Genomic DNA, 18,801 nt, shown 5'->3' with positions numbered 1-18,801 from the left:
CAGCGTTGTCATGCTCTTGTAGTAGAACTGCTCCTATTGCTGCGGCAGAGGCATCTGTCTCCACAATAAAAGGTTTACTTTGGTCGGGCTGGCATAGGACGGGAGCGCTGCAGAAGCTCTTCTTCAAGAGTTGAAAGCTCTCTTCAGCCTGAGGGCTCCAAATGAAAGGCATTGATGTCTTTTTTAACAAATTGGTAATAGGTAGGACAGTGTTGGAAAAACCTGGCACGAAACGCCTATAAAAATTAGCCAGTCCCAGGAATCTCTGTACCTCTTTGACTGAGGAAGGAGCCTGCCAATGAAGAATGGCCTCAATCTTCTTTTGATCCATTTGTACTCCTTGTGGTGAAAGGATAAACCCTAAGTAAGGGACCGAGGATACCCCAAAAACACACTTTTCACGTTTGGCCAATAAATGATGTTTTTTAAGGCGCTCCAGGACCTCAGTGAGATGTATTAGATGTTCTGACATAGACTGTGAAAAAACAAGGATGTCGTCAAGGTAAACCACAACTGAAATAAACAATAAATCAGAGAATATCCGGTCTATGAACCTTTGGAATATAGCGGGAGCATTGACCAGTCCGAAAGGCATAACGTAGTATTCGTAAAGGCCGAATGGTGTCCTGAAGGCCGTCTTCCATTCGTCTCCTGGACTCACTCTGAGTAAATGGTATGCATTGCGCAGATCCAATTTAGAGAAAACTGTTGCACCCTGTACAGATTCCAAAATGTCAGGAATGAGGGGCATGGGATATCTATCCTTACGAGTGACTTTATTGAGTCCCCTGTAATCGATGCATGGTCTGAGGTCCTTAGAATCCCTCTTCGGAATAAAGAACAAGGGAGCACCCGCCGGGGATTTAGAGGGTCTGATGAGACCGTTGCACAAGTTGTCATCCAGATATTTTCGTAAAGCATCCTTTTCAGTCTTGGATAAAGCAAACATTCGTCCAAATGGAACCAGGGCATTGGGTATTAGCTCGATAGAGCAGTCCTCCGGTCTGTGAGGTGGTAATGCCATAGGAGCGGATTCAGCAAACACCATAGGGTATTCTTCCAATACCGAGTCAATGGAAAGCACCCCTATACTCGTGGGGAGAACAGTGGGAGATATCTTTACCTCCTGGTAATGTGCTTCTTTAAAGCAGTGTGTCTGGCAATAACTGGAATTAAACTGCAAAGTATTAGACTTCCAGTCGACATGGGGATTATGTTGTCGCAACCAGGTAATCCCCAAGATAAGAGGAAAATGGGCTGCTCGAATGATGTCAAAGGTAATGACTTCTGAATGTTGAAATATAGTCAGAGGAAGTGGTTCGGTAGTTTGAACAATGAGTCCTGAACTCAAAGGCGTGCCGTCTACTCCTTCTACTTTCTGACCGTGGCTCCGGTCTATCCGTGAAGCACCCACTTTGTCTACCCATAGGGTGTCAGCGAAGTTTCCTGCGGCACCACAATCCAAGAGAGCCAGTGTCTCTACTGGGCTGCCATTGATAGTAACCTGGACCGTTATAACCATCAGGCGTGAATCTTCAGAAGGGTTCGAGGAATCAATAGACATAGTAACGTAGGGACTGGAAGACTTCCCTCGATAACCCGTCCCCACTAGGTTCGAGGGTTTGCGTTTTCCGCCGGTTTCTTGGTTAGTTCAGTACAATTATGCACCGTGTGGCGATCAGAGGCACAGTAGGCACATAGGCCCTGTTCCCTTCTCCTCCTTCTTTCTTCAGGTGTTAAAGAACGGCAAGTAGTGCCGATTTGCATGGGCTCATCGTGAGGTTTGGACGCTGCCGAAGGAGGTGAGGAGGTCCTTAAAAAGGAGGTACGTGTTTTTCTTCTTTCTTGACGCCTTTCTTGCATCCTGAACTCCATCTGAAGGGCGGCCGTCATAAGATCCTGCAGGGAAGTAGGCCGAGGAAAGTGAGCCATTTCATCTTTTAATTCTTCTCGAAGGCCTCTGCGGAACAAAATAAATTGAGACGGCTCAGACCAACCCGTCTCCATGGCCAATCTCTTAAAGGAGGAGATATAAGACAGTACATCAAACTGTCCTTGACGAATGTCCATCAAGTCTTCACCAGCTGCCATTGAGACTTCGGGTCTCTCAAAAGTTTGTTTAACCAAAGCAATAAATGCATCGAAATTCTGAAGGACAGGGTCATTTCCGGTGACCAGAGGGGTGGCCCAAGCTAGAGCGTTCCCTGTCATATTAGACACCAGGAATCCAACCTTGGCATGATCTGAGGCGTAGGTGCGGGTTCTGAAGGAAAAATACACCCTGCAAGCGTCAAGGAATTCTTTTAGGGTCTTGGGGGAACCATCATACTTCCCTGAAGATAAAGGCATAGGGGGCAGGTCTGTGTTGGGGGGCTCCCTTACTGCCACCATTTGTTTTAACAGATTGTTTTCAGTTTTCATATTCTGCATTTCTAGAGAAAGGCTTTGTACCGCAGCAATGAGTTCCTGCACTTGCTCAGGAGTAGCCATGATTGGTGTTTGTTGGCGTTGCAAACTGTCAGCCTCCGTTTCTACCACTGTTACAATGCCCTCCTTTCTCTCTTCAACCTCCTCACCTGTGGAGTCGAAATCCTCTTCAGCTGGACTGAGTGTTCGATGTGCCGTATAATCCTTTTCCTTTTTTCGAGGTTGAGAGTGTCTCCCACAAGAGGAAGCCACAGTGAGAGCGTGTAAATGCGCCCTGACCGTATCCCCCTCCCGGGAGAGACAGGAAGGGGGGAAAAAAGCCAGAATAGGCAAAAAACCCCTTGGACCGGGAAGTATACTGATGGCCGCTGGACGTGTATGCAGATGAATGAGGGGAGAAGGCAGCAACAGGAACCAGGAGAAATATAATCACAGCAATTACGCCAAATAGATGAAGTAAGGAAGTAAAGGCAGAGGGCTGGAAACAGAGGAATGAAGGTTGAGAGGAGACGATAAACTGGGACCGGCGTAGACCGGTAATAAAGGATGGAAAGGGTAAGAGGAAAAATGCTCGAGGAGCAAAAGGTAAACTGCGTGTAGCAAGACCGCGGCAGCGAGGAAAAGCAGCTGACCGTGGAAGGTTGCAACGCGCAGTGCTCTGGGAGAGGAGTGGTTAAATAGCGCTACGGCGGGGAAGACTAGACCGCGTAGAGAGAGACGTCGCGTCAGCGTGACGGGAATCAGGAAGTCCCTAAGCGGCAGCGGGGCCAAAGACGCCAGGTGCCGAAGCGGCGCATGACACCTCCATCTAACCAGGGAGTTAAGTGACTGTAGTCCTAACTCAAATCTAATTAGTGAGACTGGCAGACTGTTGGGCAGGGGCAACACTCGCCTCCAAAAGATCCCTTCTAGAAGTTTCCAAAAGGACAGGGGAATTTTCAATGCTGTTTCTGCCCCATATAATAAAATGGGGGACACCTTTTGTTTATAAAAGGTTAGAACGGGAACCAATGCGTATCTGTCAAATGTCCCCCCACTCCTCGGAAGCAGAGGGGGGACAGCAGCAGAGGGGGGGGTCAGCAGCAGAATAAGGACAGGAACAGGAGAGGCAGGAGTAGAAGGGGGACATGAGCAAAGGGGGACAGAAGGCTAGGGGGACAGTAGCAGAATGGGACAGAAGCAGAGGGGCAAACGGAGATGGGACAGGAGCAGAGTGGGGAAAGGGGCAGAAGGAGAGAGGGGCAGAAGGAGAGGGGGCAGTAGCAGAATGGAACAGGAGCAGAGGAGGAGGCACAGGAGAGAAGGAGGAAAGCAGGAGGGACAGGGGAGAAGGAGGAGAGGAGGAGAGAGGATGGATGGGAGAGAAGGGGACAGGGGAGAAGGAGGAGAAGTAGGAGGGACAGGAGAGGTGGGGGCAGAAGGAGAGAGGATGGACGGGAGAGAAGGGGGGAGGGACAGGAGAGGAGGAGAATGGACAGGAGAGGAGGGAGAGGAGGTGGGGGTCAGAAGGGGAGAGGAGGAGGGACAGGGGAGAAGGGACAGAAGGTGAGGTGGGGGGCAGAAGGAGAGAGGGGGGACGGAAGGTGGGACAGAAGGAGAGGGGGTGGGACAGGAGGGCAGAGGAGAAGGGACAGGAGAGGAAGAGAGGAGGAGGGACAAAAGGAGGGGAGGGGGTCAGAAGGGGAGATGAGGAAGGACAGGGGAGAAGGAGAGGAGGAGGGACAGAAGGAGAGGAGGGGGCAAGAGGAGGGGGCAGAAGGAGAGAGGAGGGACAGGAGAGGTGGGGGCAGAAGGAGAGAGGAGGGACAGGAGAGGTGGGGGACAGAAGGAGAGTGGATGGACAGGAGAGAATGGGAGGAGAAGGGACAGAAGGAGAGGTGGGGGCAGAAGGAGATGAGGAGAGGTGGGGGACAGGAGAGTGGGGGACAGAAGGGGAGGAGGGACAGGAGAGTAGTAGAGGAGGGGGGCAGGAGGAGAGGGGCAGGGGGAGAATAGGACAGACGCAGGAAGGAGACAGTAACAAAATGGGACAGGGGCGGGAGGGGGCAGTAGCAGAAGGAGAATAGGACAGAAGCAGATGGGGACAGGAGGAGGGACAGGAGCATGAGGGGGGGACAAGAGGAGGGAGGGACAGGAGCATGAGGGGGGACAAGAGGAGGGGGGACAGGAGGAGAAGAGGACAGGAGCAGGAGGAGGGACGGGAGCAGGAGGGGGGGCAGGAGGGGGGACAAGAGGAGAGGGGGACAGAAGCAGGAGGTGGGGCAGAAGGGGGCATATGGAGAGGGGGGCAGGAGCAGAGGGTGGACAGGAGCAGGAGGGGTGACACAAGCAGGGGGACAGAAGCAGAATAGGGCAGAGGTGGGACAGGAGAAGGAGGGCGGACAGAAAGGGGGCACATGAGAGGGGATTCAGGAGCAGAATAGGACAGAAGCAGGAGGGGGACAGAAGCAGGAGGGGGACAGAAGGAGAGGGGGCAGAAGCAGAGGCAGAATGGGACAGGAGCTGAGAGGGGCAGAGGCAGAGAGGGGGGACAGAAGCAGAATAGGACAGGAGTAGAGGGGGGAAAGGGGTAGAGGGGGGCAAAAGCCGAGGGGGAACAGAAGCAGAGAGGAGGCAGAAGAGGGACAGCAGCAGAGGGTGGCAGATGCAGTGGGGACAGCAGCAAAGGCGGTCAGATGTAGCGGGGGACAGATGTCATGATCTCTGCTTCCAAAAGATCAGGACTTGCCCGACTCCCTTGGAAGCAGACCCATAACCCCGGTTCCGAGTGCCAGCCAGTCCCAATTGGGACCTTTTGGACCCTGTCCTGGCGCCAGTGGCACCAGGCTCATAAAGATGCCCAGTCCCAGCGCTGGAAGCGCCGGGCTCATAATGCTTGGGTGGACTTACCTGCAGCAGACCATGCTGCTTACTTACCTGCCAGTTGAGCCCCTGATCCTCTTCAGTTTGGGACTACTTTTCCTGTTGGGTGGGGCAGGAGCCACTCCCTAGGTTCAGAACACTGGAACTCTTCTGGAAAGCAGGAACTCTTTTCTCACCTAGGCGAGGCTGTGGAAGGAGACACCTAAGCACTACAGGAGGCTATTTAAACCACACCCGATGGATGAATCTTGCTTTGCGTTATTCTGCATTCTCTGCAGCAGAACGCTCATCGTGTCTTCTGCTTCTGATCCTGGGCCTAAGGGAACAAAGGCTTACCATCCTGGAATCCAGTCTTCAGCAGCACCTGTAAAGACAAAGAAAGAACAGGTTAGCACTACGGTCTTCAGTGGCAGCGCATCTCTTACCTGGTCCATCGGCTGTCACCAACGCCTCGCGCTGCATTCCGGCATCTGAAAGACAAAGGCTTACCAGCTCTTCGCACGCTCCGGAGGTCTTCGCACTGCATTCCGGCATCTGAAAGACAAAGGCTTACCAGCTCTTCGCACGCTCCGGAGGTCTTCGCACTGCATTCCGGCATCTGAAAGACAAAAGCTTACCAGCTCTTCGCACGCTCCGGAGGCCTTCGGCGCTGCATCCCGCATCTGAAAGACAAAAGAAGGTGCGTTTAAAGACATTGGGCAACTTTATTACTCACGTCCCATTAATCCTTCCCACGCCGAATCCAGTGGGTATTCCAGCACCCTTCAGCTTCTCTAAAGCTCCGAACTTGTACCTGCAAGATAAAAGGGACAGTTAGTGCGCATCGTGAAGCAGGCTACAAGCGCTTACTTACGTGCTTCCAGGCGCTTCTATTCCTCACGCGGGTTCGATCCTCAACTCTCATCAGCCCGCCATCCGCCATCACCCTGCAAAACAAGAGATATCATTACAAAAGACTTTTAAGACATTTGAAGTGCCCAGAACTTACCGTTCGTGCAGTTAACGACGGACAGCAGTCCTCTGAGGTCAAGAGGCCTGCACCCTTATCCAGTGAAGAAACAGGTTACGGCACCCTGCCCCGAGGCAGATGGAGAGCTCGGCGTTCACTTACCTAAGGTGAGGGCGTTAACCTTTGGGGTTCTACAGGAGAAGAGAAAGGGAGGAGGAGAGAGGCACCCAATAACCCCAGTTCATTAATCCCATATTTTCTATCTGCAGACATCTTACTCTTCGAGTCAGACATACAGTGCACAGAGGTCCAGCCCAAAGAGCCAACCGTGTGTTACACATCACCTTTGAAGATACGGCATTCACCCAGTCAAGACCGGCGCCTCTGCGGGAATCAGGTGAGCGTTACAGAACGCAAAGCCGACCGCAAAACTCCCACCCAGGCGCTATGGAAACCTCGGATACCGACCAGCTAGCCCAGTTACTTAGGGAACTAAGAGCAGAAGAGCATGCAGCCCGTCAGGAAACTAATGCTCTAAGAAGGGAACTGATTATTTCCAAAGAGCGAACAGACGATCTCGCTAGACAATTGATACAGTCACAAGCCGGACAAACTCTGTTACCCGCATCAGGGGCAAATCTTCCTTCAACATCTTCTACGAACCCAGTGCAGATCAACCTACCTGGGAATGTACCTCTGGCTCTGCCCGAACGATTTTCTGGTGACCCAAAGAGGTTCGCCTAGTTTAACTATTCCTCTTACCCAACCGCTATATTTCTTAAAAATATCCCCCAAACAGGGGCGGTGATTTGTCCATTCGAAATTTTTCTGCCGACTTTTTCTGCGGAAACCCTTAATAGTAGAGCCAGAAGGTCCCTGTTGGGCCCCAAGAACTTACGATTGCCACAAATCTGAGATGCCCTGGTTACAGCAGTTGAACAATTACAATAGAGAAAGATTAAACTTGAGCATTTACTAAATTAACTGTTGCAGATAATTGAACCCTGAAAGAGGGTGGTTTTGGTGCCGAAACCCAGGGTTTCTCGTGCAGTTCAAGTAAACAACGATTCTCCAGCATTGGCACATTACATAGATTAACATGCTTGAATTATTCCCCGTCATTAGACTGGGAATCCCCAGTAAATAAAATGTTACATACAAACCAATGCTTATTTATGTATTTATTGTCTGCTTGTTGGGCGCTAATACAGCAAGTAAAATACTGCTTCAAAGTGCCCACAGGGCGAGGAGGGGGAATCAAGGGAGTGAAGTACATCACATAACAAAACAATTAATAAGAGCAGTGGAGCAGTGGAGGGAAAAGGAGCAAGGATGAACCTACTATGCCTTGCGAGTATTCAGAACGTGCAGGTGCAGCAAGGAAGAGTGCAGAGGGAGTAAGTGCTGGAGGATTCGAGCTCATGGGTGAGCCACAGATAAAGTGCTTGGCTGTTGAATGCTACATGGCCAAGGGCCACGTTAAGAGTAAGTGCGATCCTCCAAAGCGGAGAGTGTGCCAAGGCAAGTGCTGAGGGAAGACAGGAGCTGGGCCGATTGGGTGTGGGAGGTCAGGGGACCCTAGGATGCATAAGGGCCCCGGACACCAATCGCAGCAACTGTGGGATTAGCAGAGAAGGGAAGGAGGAGGTGAAGAGGAAGGTCTTGAGGAGTTTCTGGAATTTAAGCAAGGCCTGCTCAAGGCACAGAGGCAGAAGGAGGCTGTTCCATAGGAGGAAGCCAGCTGTGGAAAGCGATCAACCTCCTACCCTCTGTTTAGAAAAATGCTATACACACAAAGAGTTGGTGCCAGAGGAACACTGTACATTTATTTTTTATTTATTGAGCATTTATTAGGCGCCTATACAACAGAATGGTGTTTCCAGGCGCCACAAGACAAAATGAGAATGGAGCAAGAGGAGTAAAATAACAGTGCAGTGCATAATCACCACAAGACAAGTCGGGAGGGAGCAGGAGAGCAAAGGGGCAAAATAGCAGTGGCAAAAACAGTAAACATACAATCGTGGTCCTACTAAGCCTTGTGACATTCGAACGTGCAAGTGCTGTGAAGAGAAGGGCAGGAGAAAAGGAAGGGAGGGAGGGCGGATGGGTGGGTTTGGGCGGCGCAAGGTATGGACAAGGGCTGGTGGGAGCCCGGAAAGGAAGTGCAGGGGAGCCAAGGTGGAGGCCGATGGCAAGTGCTAGGGCGGAAGGCACCCACAGGTGGGATGCACAACCACCTGGCAAAGGGCCCATAGGGGCAGTGCTGAGGAGGGGGCGCTGGTGTTGACTGGGTGGAGGGCCTGTTTAACTGTAAGATTCATGAAGGACCAGGCTGCTAATCTCAGCAGTAGTGGGGTGATTAGCAGGGAAAGGAAAGAGGGAACAAGGTAGAATAAAACAGAGTTTTGAGAGGTTTCCAGAATTTAAGGAGGTCCAGCTCAAGTGTGAGGGGAGCAGGGAGGCTATTCCAAAGAGAGGCACCAGCCGAGGAGAGAGACCTGCCCCCTACTCTCTTCTTGGAGAAGTGTTTGACAAGCAGAGACTTGGAGGACCAGAGGGCTCTAGCAGGGAAGTACTAAGGGAGGAAAGGCCATTGGATAGATGTTAGGGCTGGAGAGATACGGTCCCTGGGCTTGAGGTCAAGGATGTAATGTAATGTAAAAGAATTTATAAAGCGCAACAAATACCAGGTGGCATCAAGGTGCTGGAGAAAGAAAACAGAGTTGGTAAGGAAGCAGCTGACATTAAACAGCAAAGTTTTCAGCTTTTTGTGAAAGATGGCTAATACATGTATAGCCTACAGGTTGTAAGGGAGGGCATTCCACAAAGAGGGAGCCAGCACAGAAAAAGATCTGCCCCCTGCACATGCACATTGAAAGCGGGGGACAGACAACAAAAACTGATTTGATGAGCGAAGAGATCTGAGTTGGTATAGAGAAAGTTTTGCTTGAAGAAATTCAGCCCCAGCAGAATGACTAGCACAGTGAACAACAAACAGAATCTTAAAATTCACCCGACTTTTTACAGTTAACCAGTGAAGGCGCTGAAGAACGCAGGAGACAGTCTGGGAGCATTAAGAGCAAGCCTGGACGCTGCATTCTGCAGAATCTGAAAGCGTTAGAGTAGCATCACTGGCAGACCAAGATAGACACCATTGCAGTAGTCTTATCGAACCCAGAATAGAGGCTGTTACAATTTTGGCTCTAGCCTCCTTAGGGAGGAAAGGAAGAGCCTTCTTCAGAACTTTCTGTTTGGCAAAACCAGTTTGGCATGCTGAGGAGATCTGCGCCTCTCTGGAGCTGGAGGACATGACTTTTATGCCTAGGCTCTTGACCACAGCAGAAGGTTTTGGACACGGACCCAGACATTCTGGACAGTACTCTGAGGTCTGGCCAGGGCCAACAGAAGACTGGCCAACCACCAATACCTCAGTTTTCTCTCCGTTTAACTTAAGCCAGTTGTTAGCCATCCACAGCATCCGATTGCCCCCTCGGCCAATCGGCCAGTGGCAGATGCTAAATTGTCCAGTCCCTGCCTGGGGGCCAGTTTCTGCCCACGCTGGGCCTGTGTGAGAAAAAAAAAGCAAAAGCAAAAAGCACCAGCCGCACCGCAAAGGCTGCAGCAGGAGCCTGGAGGTTGCCTGCAGGGCTGGGCTTTGCCTCGCTGGGACCACGGCACAATGGTGCCAGCACGCACATTAAGTTGCTTTCAACTTTGCAGGAAGCAACAAATTTGTTGCTTCTTTGCAAAGTTCAAAGCAACCTGTTGTTGTGCCTGGGGGCCGCCGTCGCCGGGCCAATGTGAAAGAGCAATGAAGATGTGTCACATGGCATGGCGAGAAAGTGACAGCAATGGGGGAGGCGGCAGGAGAGGCGGTGATTTATGTTAAGAGTTTCTTGCTAGAAAGGAAGAGGGCAGTCATTAGCGAGCTGAGGCTCTCCAGTCCCAAGAGCTTTCATCAGTTCTCTGGTCAATGGGTCATGTGTCACGAGATGGAAGAACTGCCGGCCTTTGTCAGAATGGGGATCTGTCAGAATGCCCCTCACCCCCAGGTTGGCATCAGGGCCGTCTGTGGCTGGAAGAAACCAGCTCGCCAGGATAGTGACAACCCAGCGCTGCTTTGTCTTCTGGAGCAGACACAGCTTTCACCTGAAGAACACAGCAGCAAGTGCAGCTTTAGCAGGGAATGGGCAGCCTGGCAGCAGAGATGGAGAGATTCTAGGAGCCTGGCCAAGAGCTGAGGTAAGCATTCATTTTGGACTATGTATTTTGCTTTTTGCAAGTTTCACACAGTTATAGCATGGTTTCTTTCTGCCGTTATCTGTAACAATCAACAGACATTCCATCTCGGTGTCCTCAGACCTCACACGTGTACACAGTGAAGAACACCTTACACGTTGCCTCTGACATGTGCACAATGCAGAATACTTTAGTCATGGTGCTGACATATGCACACTAACTTAAAATGACTCCTCCTCACGTGCACACACCTCCAGATAATCGGCGATCGCAGACATGGACTCCTGCGTGTACACGCTCCGGAAACCACAAGTGCACATTGTCTGTGAGATGTCAGCCTGCCTTGCAGAGAAGCAATCAGGCAGTCACTGGTACACTGCCAGAACAAACAAGCATGGCCTTGGACACTTTCAAGATGAGGGCCTCTCAAGCAGTGCTCAAAAGCTGCACTGCCTGCTCGTGCCTGATGCACACACTGGGACCATCTGCTTCTCATTCGGAAAATGTAAACATCAGAATGTTAAAAAAAAGCCCCTCCATCTGCCACCGCAAGAGCAGGAGTCGCTCTGGCCAAATGCGGCAGTGCTGTCGCTGGCATTCTGCACCCCTGCACACCATGAACAGGCCAGCCTGTGAGCCTCCTAACACCGCCATTCCTTCACTCTAGGGCCAGACACCTCGGGGTCAGTGCCACCACTCTGGATCCCTGCTCTAACATCTCTGCAGCGGGTCAGAGCGCGATAGAGGCCACACGTGAGAGTGCCAGCAACCAGGGGATGGCCCTCGGTCGGTCACTTGACAAAATTCTTGCGTCTAAAAGCTTGTGTACAATGTAGAAATATTTGACCATAGCACATCAAGTGGCCAGGCCACTTGATGTGCTATGGCCAAACATTGAATTCATTGTGCCCCAATGAATGCTTTGTTGTAAAGTGTCTATCTTTCCCATCTCCCTGGCATGATGTTCAGAATGTTTCTTTGCATGTATGAGGTAACGAGTGCTCAGATTATGGGATGTCCTGTGAGTGCGCTGCTTTCCCTATTTTGCCAACTTTTGATTCTGAAGCCTGAAAAGTAGATGCACGCAGGCTTGACATGTGTCCACATTTGCACCAGACCTGCAGATGAACTTAACTGGTCTGCTGTTAAATTTCAGTTACCAGTTTAATGGTATCCACTACAGAATAAGTGTTCATTTTACTTTGGATGATATGATAGCTCAGTGGGTTGAGCGCTCACTGCTGCAATGTGTGTGTGATCTGCAGGTTCGAATCCCAGAAAGGCCATCTCAGCCTTTAATCCTTCTGAGGTCGATAAATGAGATGAGTACCAACAAAGGTTGGGTGATATTGTATGCATATTTGTTCTATAAAAAAGAGCTTAAGCGTGCTCTACAATAACATAGCATTTGGCCTTGGACCTGCTTGATAATTTGATAATATGGATCTATACACACAGATATTAATGATACATATGGTGATCCATTCTTGTATGAAATGTATATCACATTAGTGAAATCATAACCATATTCTTCATAGTTTACTTAGGAACAATGCTATCACCTCTCCCTAAACCTCATTCCATTTCCCCTCCCCTCCCCTCCCCTCCCCTCCCCTCCCCTCCCCTCCCCTCCCTATCCAACCATCGTCACCCTAACCCTCCTTCACTGCTGGGGTTCAGAGCCTTGTATAAGCATCGAATTGCAGCAGGTCCCAAAACTGCTGTGGGGGTGGTAGGTTCATGCCACTCCTGCACCTCGGAGCTGTGGACCCTGTCACAGAACTGTATGCAAAGTTATGTTATTTTATGAGTTGTGTTGTAATGTAACAGACACACGAACCCTCCATAAGTAGCATTTCTGTAAAGTCGTGAATTGACGCGATTCACTGATGATGGTCTGAGGGCCACTTTTTTTGAGGCAGAGGGTTGTGGGCCACTTTTTTGAGGCGAGAGGTTGGCCACTTTTTTTTGGGTGTCTGAGCCTATTTCTTGTCCCAGTTCGACCCTGGCCATCCACGACCCCACCGCTGAAAGACAATCTCTCAGCATTTGGGGAGGGCTTTCCTTAGGGGCATTTAAACTGAAGAGAATCTGGGTATCGTCGGCATATATGAAAAAACGCACACCAAAGCTTGAAATGAGCTTGGCCAAGATAAGTCTTGCAGCCCTATTCTGGATTAGCTGAAGGGGGCGTAGGGAGGAAAGGGGGATATTGAGGAAGGAAGAGGCTGTTGCAATAGTCCAACCTAGAAAGGACCAGAGCTCTAGAGACATTGAGCTTCTGGGGAAAGGTGAAGAAAGGGAAGATTCCTCTAAGGAGGTGGACCTGGAAGTGGGCCTTGTTGGCAAGGTCTAAGATGTGAGGGTTGAGAGCAGAGTCGAAGATTACCCCAAAGTTTTTGGTCTCACAGGAGGGCTCAAGGAGGGCAGCCAAAGGGTATGAAGGAAAAAAGGTCCCAATGAGAAGTATCTCTGTCTTACTGGCATTAAGACAGAGATCATTAGCCACACAGCATGGCTGGATGGCGGTCAGAGTGTCAGGGATGGAGGAGGAGGAGGTAGAGGACATCATGCCCAGCAGGGACTTGTATTGACGCACCTTGGCAATCTTCGCTGTCATGAACCAGCTCACTAGCTCACTAGCTATACCAGCGCTCTAAACCGCTCGCTGGACGGTTGTACGAGGGGGGGTGGATGTATCCAGATCCGCCGCTAGGAATCTGGCCCTTTGTGAAGATGGGGCTGAGGAATTTTAGGAATGGTGATTTTTTCTGTGATTGAAACCCTGGATTGCTTGCTTCTCGGACGGCACCTTTATAAGACAATCGTCCAGATATGGGAACACTTCCACTCCCGACCTCCGTAGATGTGCGGCTACTGATGCCAGGCTTTCCATAAAAACTCTATATGCCAACCTTAGTCCGAAGTGAAGTATGCAGAACTGGTAATGGCGGTTTCCTACTGTGAACCTTAGGCATTGACTGTGAGCCGGTTCGATTGTATGTGGAAGTAGGCATCTTCTAGATCGATAGTTGCCAGAAAATATCCTTCCTGAACCCATGGTACGACCTGTTGTAGTGTGGTCATCTTGACCATAATGCGGTTTCCATATATGTTGAGGCCACGCAGGTCCAGAATGTCACCATTTTCCATTTTTTTTCTTTACCAGGAAAAAATGTGAATAGAAGCCTGTTCCTTTCTGCAAGAGTGGAACTCTTTCTATTTTTGTGACTGATGTGATGAATCAAGGTAATTCATCCCTTCTCCCCAAGGGGGAGCCCACTCCTGTGAGGCTAGGGAGGCGAGCCTGCTCCATAATACCCTCCATACGGGTAGAGGCATGTGGGACCTCACTGAGAGAGACTGCCCATTGGGGGACATGGACTCCTGTGCCTGAGAGGAAATCCCTATACCTGTACACATTATGGCCTACATAGGACACCATCATGCAACAAAAACAAACTTATATCAAAACTGGGATGCAGAAACTCTACAGATATGCCATGATCTTACTGAAAAGGAGTATGTGCCTTTAAATAAGAAGTACCAGTCTACTGAGACAAGTACGTAGATGAAGGGAGTATCGAGGGGGCATATAAAGATAAAGGAGAGAGAGCAAGAGAGAGAAGAGAGAGAGAGGGAGAAAGAGAGAACAGAGAGAGAACAGAGAGAGGAGAGAGAGAGAGGGAGAAAGAGAAAGAGAAAGAGAAATAGAGAGAGAGAGAGAGAGACAAAGAGAGAGAGAGAGAGAAAGAGAGAGGGGGAGAGAGAGAGAGATAGAGAGGGGGAGGGAGAAAGAGAGAAAGAGGAGGAGGAGGAGAGAGAGAGAGAGAGCGAGCGAGAGAGAAAGAGATAGAGAGAGCAAGAGAGAGAGAGAGAGAGACAGAGAGAGAAACGAAGTCCTCTGCTCAGAGAGGACCTGAGTAGTATGACACTTGCAGGAAACAGAAATCAGAGTGCCTGGGAGTTTCAGGCTCGCACAAGTGCGGAGAGCGGAATTCCAGAGCTACAGTGTGTCTGCAGCTCGAGTATCCCGAAGTGCAGAAACCAAGGTGGTGGTGGGACCATGGAAGGAGACCTGCGGTGGACCACAGGTCCAAAATACTTCACAGAAATCATCGCGACTGTTCAGCCACAGCACCGGCACCCAAATACCGGAGTCCTGGAATGGGAGGAGAGAGATGAGACGGAGAAGAGAGTCTATGAGAAAGCGAACACTGACAAAGAAAGGGCAACAGCAGTCGAGAACCAGAGAGAGGGATTCCGAGGAACTCAACTCCGGAAGACGTACCCCACCACAACCAAAAAAGGTGACCAGGAGTATGAGAGTCATGGGTGGCCTCAAAGAGGGAATCATTTTACCGCACAGCCTACTCGTCTCAGTGTTGAAGTTAAACGATAATACGAATGCGCAAACTCTGGGAAATCTGAATATATAAAGAGAAGACCCAGTGCTCACAATACCCTGGGAAAGAAAATAAAGAAACTTTAAAATATGATAACACAGAAGAACAAACTGTTGAAAGGCTGAACAAGGAGAGTGAAAAGTCAATGATAAGGATATACTGGAAAGGAAGACAGGTATTATCCCTGGGACAGGGTTGGAGAAAGCAAAGCGAAGTGAGATATAACAAACCAGGCGGGGTAGCCACCCTAGGCCCCGAAAAAATCCAAACAAGAAGATAAACATTGTAAAGAATCCTTAAAAGGAGATCCTAGAGAAAGAGGAATACTCAGAAGATCATTTGAAGAATTACAGAGACCTATCAAAGAAGTAACCAGACGATATTTAATAATCATATACTAATCGATAGACTGATACTAGAAGTATCATAGGGATAAGGGAGTCATTCTCGGAAGCTAAATTAGTTTATAGTGGTAGGGTCAGTTAGAGTAGTAGACAGCAGACTTTATTATTTGGACTTCCACGACAGGCTGATAAAAGGTGGAGCCCAGAATTTAGACAGAGAATCTGCCATGTTGGGACCAAGCCAAGAAGCAGAAACGGGAGTAACTTTTCCCAGAGACCTGCCAGAAGGACTATGCAAGAAGCCAGAAGAGCCGTCTGCACCCAAGCTTGGGTGCAGCTCGAGCTGCGGGAGATGCCGGGGACATGAACCACGTGTGGAGCAGATGTGCAGAGGCGTGTATGGAGACGTGCTCGACAAACTGACAGGTGATTTCCCATTCGAAGAAAGCCACTGGGATGAGCCGCAAAACCGGTAAGAGTCAGGAGACACTGAGGAGACCGCAGCGCTCCGAAGGAACTCTGAAATAGATAACGGTTCCTGCATTTAAGTAAATGATACCCATATTGAGTACTGAACTATGTATGGGAGGCATGGTATCACAAGTATGACTTACAAGTTTCAAAAACTTTTAATAGCTTCTTGGGGTTTGGAAAACCACCTACGTTGCCCTATAGGTACGAGGAAGTAGTCTCTACCAACATATAATAAAGAAAACACAGTCCTAGTCAGTCAGTGTCAAATCAAAATGGCCTATACTAACAAACCCTAATGCCTGCCCTGTCTCTTATACAAAAAGTGTCTAAAGGGGTATGGGTATGCAAAGAAAAGTCAATGTCATAACATAAAGGATCAATGTGACTGAGTGAGCTCTCCTGCCCACATTGGACAGCACGGAGTAAGGCAGCCCTCATAAACAGGATGGCACACTGGCTCAGGTTATGAAAAAAATGCAGTACAAAACGTGGGTCCAGGGCCGCTTGGACTTCCACGTTAAAGTCACTTATTCAAGCTTTCCAAAGTTTCTTTCACAGTTCACCAAAAGTTCATGTAGGTCTCCCTCTGTTGGGCTCAGACCTCTCAATGCATCAGAAGTTCACATAGGCCTCCCTCAGCCGGGCTCGAACCTCGCAATCATAGAACGTGCAGGGGTTCCCTTCCGCAAGCTTCATTCACATTCTTTAGGGGTTCCCTTCCCCTAATGTATTTCATGTTTACGGTCTCCCTCAGCCAGGCTCGGACCTTTCACTGATGTTGAAGACTCTCAAATGTGCAAGGCTTTCACCATAGACCTGCATGAAACCACTTCGACTTTCACTTCTGCTTTCCCTTATGTTATTAGCCGCAATGTCTCTTGGTATTGGTAGTTCTATACCTCAATCAGAACTAGTTCAAAGAAATCTTCCTCTTTAAGCAATCACCTTTTAACTTCTCCTTTCGTCAAGGTTAATCTTGACCATTGCGCAATTTCAGATTTCGTTCACTTTACTGCTTTATAACAAGACATCAAACAATTAGACCTTCAAGTGGGCTATTTCCTTTCGCCGGGACACTCCGCTACTCTGTAGTGTTGGCTTCACAGTTATCTGTAACTGACAAGTTCATTACTGATTTGATTTATTTTTCACATCTCATCAGCATGTGTGCAACCTTCAATCGTGCGATAAACTGTTGCAGCTTCAATCATTTCTTGACACAAACAGACCTTTCATTTCTTTTTGCTAATTCCCCGTTTGTGTGCATTCCTTTCTCGTCTTTGCAGGTTTGATTCACAAGTCAAGGTTGATACCACAGGTTGGCCTCCCCTGTCCCAACTCTCAAGGACACCAGCGACCCTCCCGGGTGAACGACAAACACAATGCAGGCTTCTTCTTGTCTGGGATTTGGCTTTCTCCACATCTCCTTCACGGTTTCCCCAGAGGCAACGACCTCCTGCAGGGAATTTCATAGTTTTCCTTCCCCTCGATCGGTCGTCCTGCTCAAGTGGGTTTCGTCTTTCCCCCAAAAGATCTGCTCCTTCTCGTGTCAGATGTATGTGATTAAGGTCCAGTGCCTGACTTTGCTTGAACTGATTAACGGGACATGTCCAATGAGATCTGTAAGGGTTAGCCTCTTTACTCACAGTCATCCTCTTCCTCAGTGCAGTGTTTATGTAGAGGCGGGGGAGTTGGGATGTTGGAGAATCCTATAGAGGAGCAGCTGCATGCCCCTGCAGGAAACTCTGCCCCCCTACCTCCCATCTGTTGGAAGCCTGAGATTGTGCTGTGTTTGACACCAGTAGCTGTGCCAGTACCGCAAAGTATGTTCAAAAGAAGATACCCATTGAGACAACCCTATCGAATGTATCCTTGATAATTGTAAATAAAACAGTACTTTGCCATCTTCCCGAGTTGGTTCGGTTATTTGGACTCAGAGTTATTCTGCATGAACCCATCCATTGCATGCACGTTCCTAAAGGGCCCTAAGCTCAAAACTATAAAATAGGATGAGGTATGGGCACAGGAAAGGGGGGGGGGGGATACCGCATCTCACCATCAGTTGCCTCAACCCCACTCCCTGAAGATCCCCTAAACAGGTGATCCTCCCGCAGTGGTCCACCCCCAGGGTCTGGATCCAAAGGCGATGGCCGTGCCCTGGCCACCTGAGAGAGAGATCCCCAGGGACTAGCAAGTGAGACACCCTTTGGTTTCTCACAACTGAAAGAAAACTGCTAATTAATGAACCCATGTAAATGCTACTCATATTGAATGCCGAACTTAAAGAAAACAGCTGATTGAGCAAACCCAAGTAAATACTACCCATATTGAATAGCCAACTGAAAGAAAGTTGTCATTTAAGTGAGCACAAGTAAATGTCACCTATAATGAATGCCAAACTGAAAGGAAGCTGTTAAATGAGTAAACTACGATCTGATGAATGGTGAATGAACACTAATAGACACATGAATCAGCACTACCGATTAAGAGCATTATGGACAGAATCAAAGCCATATGAAGGATTGAAGAGTTGGGGCGAGTGTTATGTGTACAAACATTAACAAGACTCCCAATTAGAGTTGCAAATGTGAGAAACAGTCACAAGTATATAACAAGTCAAGAACTAGTATCAAAGAGTGTTACTGGGAATACAAGTGTGGACAGTGAAAGCCCAAGACAGGAGAGTCTATAAAGGGACCCAAAAGCAATGGCTGTATGACCGGTGATGGGTGGAAAGTGTGGTCCAACAAATGCATCTACACCAGAAAGTCTCCTAATATGTAGGGTTACTGGTTGCGTGACCTGTGATGGGTGGACTGTGTGGTCTGACAACTGCGCCTACACCAGGAAACCCTGAATGGTGAATAAGCTTTAAAGAATTGTGAAACACTTGGTGAGGCAAACCTGAAGGAGGGTCAAACAGGCCCAGTGTTTTCTTTTGAACTTTGAGAAAATGAAACCAACGTGAATGTTGTGTGAAAGTCTTGGGGATGGGCCCCCTGGGAGTCAAAGAACCGCAGAATGTTTTCTTGGGGATGGGAAACTCAGGGGGCCTCATTACGACCCTGCCCGTCCGGAAAGAACGGTGGTGGTAAAACCG

At 49.2% G+C, this 18,801-nt stretch overlaps 1 long non-coding RNA gene across 1 annotated transcript in view; it reads left to right on the top strand.

Moving 5' to 3' along the window:
* Window positions 1-17,587, top strand: part of LOC138513225 (uncharacterized) — a 169,995-nt gene extending 152,408 nt beyond the window's left edge. The window contains exon 6 of the long non-coding RNA XR_011281733.1: window positions 16,988-17,587. This is a non-coding gene — a long non-coding RNA (uncharacterized lncRNA). The remainder of the gene's footprint in view (window positions 1-16,987) is intronic.
* The last annotated feature ends 1,214 nt before the right edge of the window (window positions 17,588-18,801 follow it).

Source organism: Ambystoma mexicanum, chromosome 12 (genome assembly GCF_040938575.1).
Source record: "Ambystoma mexicanum isolate Mex_15411 chromosome 12, UKY_AmexF1_1, whole genome shotgun sequence".
Taxonomy (NCBI): domain Eukaryota; kingdom Metazoa; phylum Chordata; class Amphibia; order Caudata; family Ambystomatidae; genus Ambystoma; species Ambystoma mexicanum.
Note: the sequence above shows the minus strand (reverse complement) of the source record. Positions and strands in the feature narration are given on the sequence as shown.